Source organism: Zea mays, chromosome 3 (assembly GCF_902167145.1).
Source record: "Zea mays cultivar B73 chromosome 3, Zm-B73-REFERENCE-NAM-5.0, whole genome shotgun sequence".
Classification (NCBI taxonomy): domain Eukaryota; kingdom Viridiplantae; phylum Streptophyta; class Magnoliopsida; order Poales; family Poaceae; genus Zea; species Zea mays.
This window is the reverse complement of record NC_050098.1, coordinates 95,254,341-95,261,639: the sequence shown is the minus strand read 5'-3', so window position 1 is coordinate 95,261,639 and position 7,299 is coordinate 95,254,341.

Genomic DNA, 7,299 nt, shown 5'->3' with positions numbered 1-7,299 from the left:
GGGAGGCAGAGCTTTCGGCCCGTCGGATCGCGGCATCCTCCAGGAGATTCTTGAGCTCTCCCTGGATACGCCGCCCTTCGGTGGTCGATGGTTCCGGCATCGCGCGGAGTAGTATCGCTGCCGCAGCCAGGTTCTGGCCGACCCCACTAGAAGCCGGTGGCGGCCTTGCCCTGACGTCGTCGGCAGTGCGGAGCTGGATGCCCTGGGGCAGATGACGCGCTTCTCCGGCTGGAGCTTGGTCTGCCCATTCCTGCCCGATGTTCCGCCGGAGTGGCTCAAGTGTTCCTGCTCCCTCGTCGAGCCTGGCCTGCATCTCGCGGATTTGCTCAAGCTGTGCGTCCTGACCCCCCGCAGGGACTGGGACCACAGATAGCTCCCGAAGGATGTCAACGCGAGGCGCAGGCCTAGGGGGATCACCGTTTTCCGGTATACCAAGATGGTTGCCTTCGCCGGGACCCCCTAGATCGACGTGGAAGCATTCACGACTTGGGCCGCAGTCCTCGTCGCCGAAGCTGCGGCTACCGTCAGAACAATCGGAAAGGCAGTAGTCGCATGCGGTCATGAAGTCCTGCATGGCACTGGGGTTACCGAGTCCGGAGAAATCCCAACAAAAGTCGGGCTCGTCGTCTTCCTCGGAACCCGAGGGTCCGTAGGTCGAGACAGCCATCAGCTGGTCCCAGGGTGACCGCATACCGTACCCCGGAGGGTTTGGACATGCCTCTATGAAGGCTCCCACCGAAGCGAAGTCTCTTGGTGGGTCGAGGCTGAATGCAAAAGGCACGAGATGGGAATCGGTCGGTACCTCTTGGTCGACAGGCGGTGACGAAGTCACGTCAGGGGCGGACTGTACCGTCGTCTCAGGTACGAGGGTGACGCCCAGCAAGTCCCTCGCGAGCGTGCTGGCGTCGTTCGTCCGCTTGGAGTTGGCGTGTTGCGGGGAAACGGCGCTCGTCTTCGTCTTAGACGCGAGGTCGACGCCCGACGTGTCCCTCGCCGGGGCGTCGGCGCCGTCGACTCGCTCGACAGCTGACGGGGTGCCGCCTCCTGCTTGGCCACGGTTGCCCCGCCTCCTCCTCCGTCGGCGGGGGAGGTGACGGGACAAACCCGGATGTTGTTCTTCCGCCACGTGGGGAAGACATCGTTGATTCCACCGCCGGCGGGCGGGCTGTCGGCCGCCATTGTCGCTGTCACGCGGTGGAGGAAGGAGTATCATGTCGTAGCTGCCGTCGAGGGACATGAACTCAAGACTCCCGAAACGAAGCACCGTCTCGGGTTGGAAAGGTTGCTGGAGACTACCCATCTGGAGTTTGACGGGAAGCTGTTCGTCAACATGCAGCAGGCCCCTACCTGGCGCGCCAACTGTCGGCGTTTCGACCCCGGGGGGTCCCTGGACCGACGAGTAAATTGTCGCCGCGTGTCCCAGCCCAGATGGGTCGGCGCGAGACGGAGCACGAAGGGGGGAAAGAAAGGAGGAGACAGGCGAAAGGGGAAACCCGCGGCCTTCGTGTTGTCCTGCGCCCAGGTCGGGTGCGCTTGCAGTAGGGGGTTACAAGCGTCTGCGTGGGAGAGAGCGAGGGACTTTACGCGTCGTCCCGTCCTCCTGCGCGGCCAACCTTCTTGTAAGAGAGCCCTGGACCTTCCTTTTATAGGCGTAAGGAGAGGGTCCAGGTGTACAATGGGGGGTGTAGCAGTGTGCTAACGTGTCTAGCAGAGAGGAGCTAGCGCCCTAAGTACATGCCGTCGTGGCAGCCGGAGAGGTCTTGGCACCCTGTTCATGTGATGTCATGGCCGTCGGAGGAGCGCTGGAGCCTTGCGGAAGGACAGCTGTCGGGGCTGTCGAGTCCTTGCTGACGTCTCCTTGCTTCCGTAAGGGGCTGAGAGCCGCTGTCGTCATGGAGCACGCGGGGCACCATCATTATTTGTTTACCAGGGCGAGCCAGATGGGACGTCAGTCTTGTTCCCCGTAGCCTGAGCTAGCTAGGGGTAGGGTAATGATGGCCCCCCCTGTGACGTGGTCGGTCCAAGCCCTGGGTCGGGCGAGGCGGAGGCTCCTCCGAGGTCGAGGTCGAGTTTGTCTTCCGAGGTCGAGGTCGAGTCCGAGCCCCGGGTCGGGCGAGGCGGAGACCGTCGTCTGAGGCCAGGGCTGAGTCCGAGCCCTGGGGTCGGGCGAGGCGGAGTTCGTCGTCTTTCGGAGCTGAGGCCGAGTCCGAGCCCTGGGGTCGGGCGAGGTGGAGTTCGTCGTCTTCCGGAGCCGAGGCTGAGTCCGAGCCCTGGGGTCGGGCGAAGCGGAGTTCGTCGTCTTCCGGAGCCGAGGCTGAGTCCGAGCCCTGGGGTCGGGCGAAGCGGAGTTCGTCGTCCGAGGCCGAGACGGGGGCCGAGCCCTGGGGTTGGGCGAGGCGGAGCTTCCTATGGCGCCCGAGGCCGGACTTGGCTGCTGTCAGCCTCACTTTGTCGAGTGGCACAGCAGTCGGAGCGACGCAGGCGACGGTGTCTTCCTGTCAGGTCGGTCAGTGGAGCGGCGAAGTGACTACGGTCACTTCGGCTCTGTCGACTGAAGAGCGCGCGTCAGGATAAGGTGTCAGGCGATCCTTGCATTAAATGCTCCTGCGATACGGTCGGTCGGTGTGGCGATCTGGCCAAGGTTGCTTCTCGGCGAAGACTGGGCCTCGGGCGAGCCGAAGGTGTGTCCGTTGTTTGAGGGGGCCCTCGGGCGAGACGTGAATCCTCCGGGGTCGGCTGCCCTTGCCCGAGGCTGGGCTCGGGCGAGGCGAGATCGTGTCCCTTGAGTGGACCGAGCCTTGACTTAATCGCACCCATCAGGCCTTTTCAGCTTTGTGCTGATGGGGGTTACCAGCTGAGATTAGGAGTCTTGGGGGTACCCCTAATTATGGTCCCCGACAGAATGCGAACCATGTACGTGCCAGGATCAGAAATTCACATACACAACAATTACATAAATGACTTATCATAGCACAATGCTTTGAATAACAATAAAGAATAAGTAATGATGTTAAAGTCTAGAGTCATTTACATAATATAAATCAAAGTACACAGAATAGAAACGTAGCCAACGTAAACAAACCCACAATAGGCAGCTGACTGGGGGAGGTCACTAGCCTAATTCTCGAACTCATCGACGTCCTGGAACTCCTGGAGATCCGCCTCGACGCCTTCTTTTTTACCAGAGCATAGATTGCACCAAAGGCAACCTGGTGTTTTGTGAAAGCAAGGATAAGTACACATCAACGTACTCAGCAAATGTCCCGTTTGGCTGAGGTGGACTAGCTTTATGTGGGGTTAAGGTCAAAGCAGTTGCTTTTAGTTGGTCAGTTATTTATTATTAGTGGAAGCCATGTTTTAGTAATAGCCAACTCGTGAACCATTTCCTCGTCGAGGAAAACATTATCATCATCGAACAAAAACCATAAACAGAACCATTGTATCTTGAACCATCTGTATCTCTAATCAAAGAGGATCCTAAGGTTGCTCTTAACCGTGAGCACGGCTGATATATCAGTTTCTAATCCTCTGCAGAGGTCGTACACTTTACCCATGAGTCGTGATCCCTTTCCAGCCTAGGTTTGCAAGACCCGATCTTCACTACCAAGGTGAAGGGCTAGGGATACACTACGTAGTATTTACAAAGAATCCCCTGGTGCATAGCTGCTTGTTAGGTTTCGCCAGTTGTACAAACGCAGTACACCTCCCCAAGGTGGGTGACTAAAAAAACCAAAACGAATGAACCTCTACACCTACCCCTTGGCAGAGCGAGCACTACGCCCCGGCCCCCATTGACGGCCCTCAGGAAAAGCCAACTACACCTCCAGGTTCATCTAATTAATCAGCTAAGGGTGTCCCATTCCACCCTCATGGCTGCACTGTTATCCCGGGTGGTCACTCTACGAACAGGTCCTTACGGAGAGGTACTCAGGAAAAATGGCCCGAGCCCCCTAAAATATCACAATATCATCATCGGGATAACATCATCGTATCATAATATTCACATCATGTTCATTGATTAAAGTAAAGCAAAAGCATGAAGCTAACCGTAGTAACCCAAAAGGTAATCAAGGACAAGGTAAATAGAAAGCTAGTCAATCCTTAGGTTTCAATTAAGTAATGCGAGACAGTGAATTATAAGTAGATTAGATATAATGGGTCAGAGGACGCTTGCCTTCACCAAACAGATGCTTAGGGTCTTCAACTTTGTGGAACTCGAAGAGCCTGATCACTTGGTTGCTGACGCTTGATCGTCGATTCCTCGAAGCACGGAAACAGATCACAATCTATTCGCGACACAGAGCGAATACAAATAGGCACAAACAAACATACATATATATATGCATAAGAACATTACACCATATAAATACAAACGTAATAAAACATGTAAAACGAAAAAAGTGCGTTACTACGGTCACGCGAGGAAAAAGAAACGCGACGGTCGAGAAGTTATCGCGTCTACACTAAACGAGTATTAATCATAACATTTAGTTTGATCTAATTATATTAATAAAAATTTATTTAAAAATGAAACTAGAGCTATCGCACAGTTTTAATTAGCTGACTACACTAACAATTCTTAGTTAAATAAGTAATTTAAATAACATCAGCGACTCTAAGCAGGACGAATTAGCGGAGCGAGACGAAATACATAACGCGTGAAACAGCACGACCGCACGCGACCTAGCGCGCGCACCACGCGCCGCAAGCGCAGACAACGTGACGACAGCGAACCCAACCCGACAGCGTGCAACCGACGCGCGGACACGCACGACATAACACACTGATGACACACAAAACAGCGCGCGCGACCAGCGCGAACGGAAACGCCACCACGTACGGAACAGCACGCACGACAGGTGAGAAAACTAAATAGGTGACACGTTTATACTAAACACATATTAAATAATTAAAAAGTAATTAAGTTAATATTGGCCATGTTAATATTTATTATAAAAGCCCAAGTTGGACACTACACATTTAATCTAATTAAAATATTAATCTAATAAATATTAGTCGAGCGAACCCTAAGTTAATTATCTAACATATATAACCTGACGAATTAACTTATTAACATGAGTGATTATAAGCGAAAACAATATATTATTACGAGCAGACGCCGCGCGACCCACGTGATCGACACGCGAGATGCGCTAACGACGTGCGGCAAGGCAAGCGACACGTGTAAATGGCACACGTGACGCGCGCAAATGACGTGTGACAACGCGTGTGAACAGCACCCACGACGCGCAAATAGCGCGCGATTGTCACACAAAATAATCCGCGCGACAACGTGCGAGCAACAAGTGACATGCGCGAATCAATGCGACTACACGCGCGAACACCTCGATGACGCGCAAACGATGCTGCACGCAGACAACAACAAACAAATGATTAATTAAAAGTATTTAAGCTGGTATTAATCAAATTAATTAGCATTTATATTTACAAAAGCACGAGTTAAAACTATAGACTCGTTCTAATTGAATTGTTATTTTAAATAACCAACAGCTAACAAGAATTGACTAATTAGCGCGGACGACAATAACGGAATTAATTAAATAACGTACGGACAGCGTGCGAAACACATGCGGTCGACAAGAGACGACGCATGCTGCAACACGTTTATACTGACAAGTATTAATTCAAAAACATTAGAGCATGCGTAATTATATTAACAAGTATCTATAAAGTGAGTCAAAGTATACGTCAGTTTGATTAGATTGCTACTTTTAGTAACTGTCGGATGAATAAATAATCGATTAATTAGCTAAGACGCGTATCGCGATGAAATAATGTTACCAACATGATGGCGACGAGGCTATGAAGTTAATGCGACTAAAGCGAGTCGAAACGGGTTTACGACACATGGTTTATTGAATAAATAACAATTCACGAATTATAAACAATGCAACATACGAGAACTGCTAAACCCCCATCGCGATTAAACTAGGCGAGTATGGAATCAAAACATTTGTGTTGATATTAATCATGTTAACCTGCATTTATAAAAGCGCAACTTATAAACTAAGTTCTATTTTAACTAACCATCGGACAAACAATTAATTAATTAGTTAATTGGAACATGAGTTACGAACAAATTATATGTTTAATGTGTACATGACTTAATTATAAAACTAACATGACTGGAACGATACAAAATGGATTTCTTACGACACAAAAGATATTAGGTTCGTATATCGTGAATTAACGGTGACGGATGACGAAGAGGCTGCGGGGTTGTTCCGGGTGCGCGACGCGGACACACATTCGATGATGGCGTGCCGCGAGCACGACACGACAACACGCACAGGGGTGGGAACTCGCCACGCTGGGGCTACGCAGGATGCGCGTGAGGCTGCGCCGAGGGCGCACACGAGCGAGTCGCGGGCGAGCCGCGAGCACGCCGGCCACACGCAGACCGAGACGGTGCTGCGGGCACACGCAGCCGCGCTGGGGGCACAGCTGGCCGCGCTGGGCGCCGCTCGCTGGTCCGCGCCACGACAAACTCGTGCGTGCCGGGGCTGACCGCGCACCACACCGCGAGCCGAGCTGGCTGCGTTGGGCGCTGGTGTGCCGCAGGTCGAGCCAGTCCCCATGGCAGCGGGGCAAGGTGGCGATGCACAGCTAGATGGAGCGGGGACACGCGCACACGGGCTACAGGCTTGCCGGCATCACGACAGAGCAGGCACGCATGGAGGTAATAGATCGAAGGGGAAGTGCTCACCTCGGACGGTAGGGTCAGGGACAGTGGGTGTGGATGTGTCGGCGTTTCGAGACCGGGGGGTCCCTAAGCCGACGAGTGAGTGTGCTGCGTGCCCCAGCCCAGATGGGTCGAGCGCGTGGGCGAGCGCAAAGGGGGGAGAGGCGAGGTGGCCGGAGACGGGCGTGAGAGAGGTGGAAGTCCCGCGGCCTTCGTGTTCGTCCTGCGCCCAGGTTGGGTGCGCTTGCAGTAGGGGGGTTACAAGCGTCCACGCGGGTGAGGGAAGCGAGCGGCCCCAAGAGAGCGCCTGTCCCGTCCTCGGTCCCGCGCGGCCAACCCTCTTTAAGAAGGCCCTGGTCCTTCCTTTTATAGTCGTAAGGAGAGGATCCAGGTGTACAATGAGGGGTGTAGTAGAGTGCTACGTGTCTAGCGGAGGGAGAGCTAGCGCCCTAAGTACATGCCAATGTGGCAGCCGGAGAGATCTTGGCACCCTGCTGGCGTGATGTCGTGGCTGTCGGAGGAGCAACGGAGCTTGGCGGAAGGACAGCTGTCGGAGCGCTCGAGCCCTTGCTGACGTCCACCTGCTTCCGTAAGAG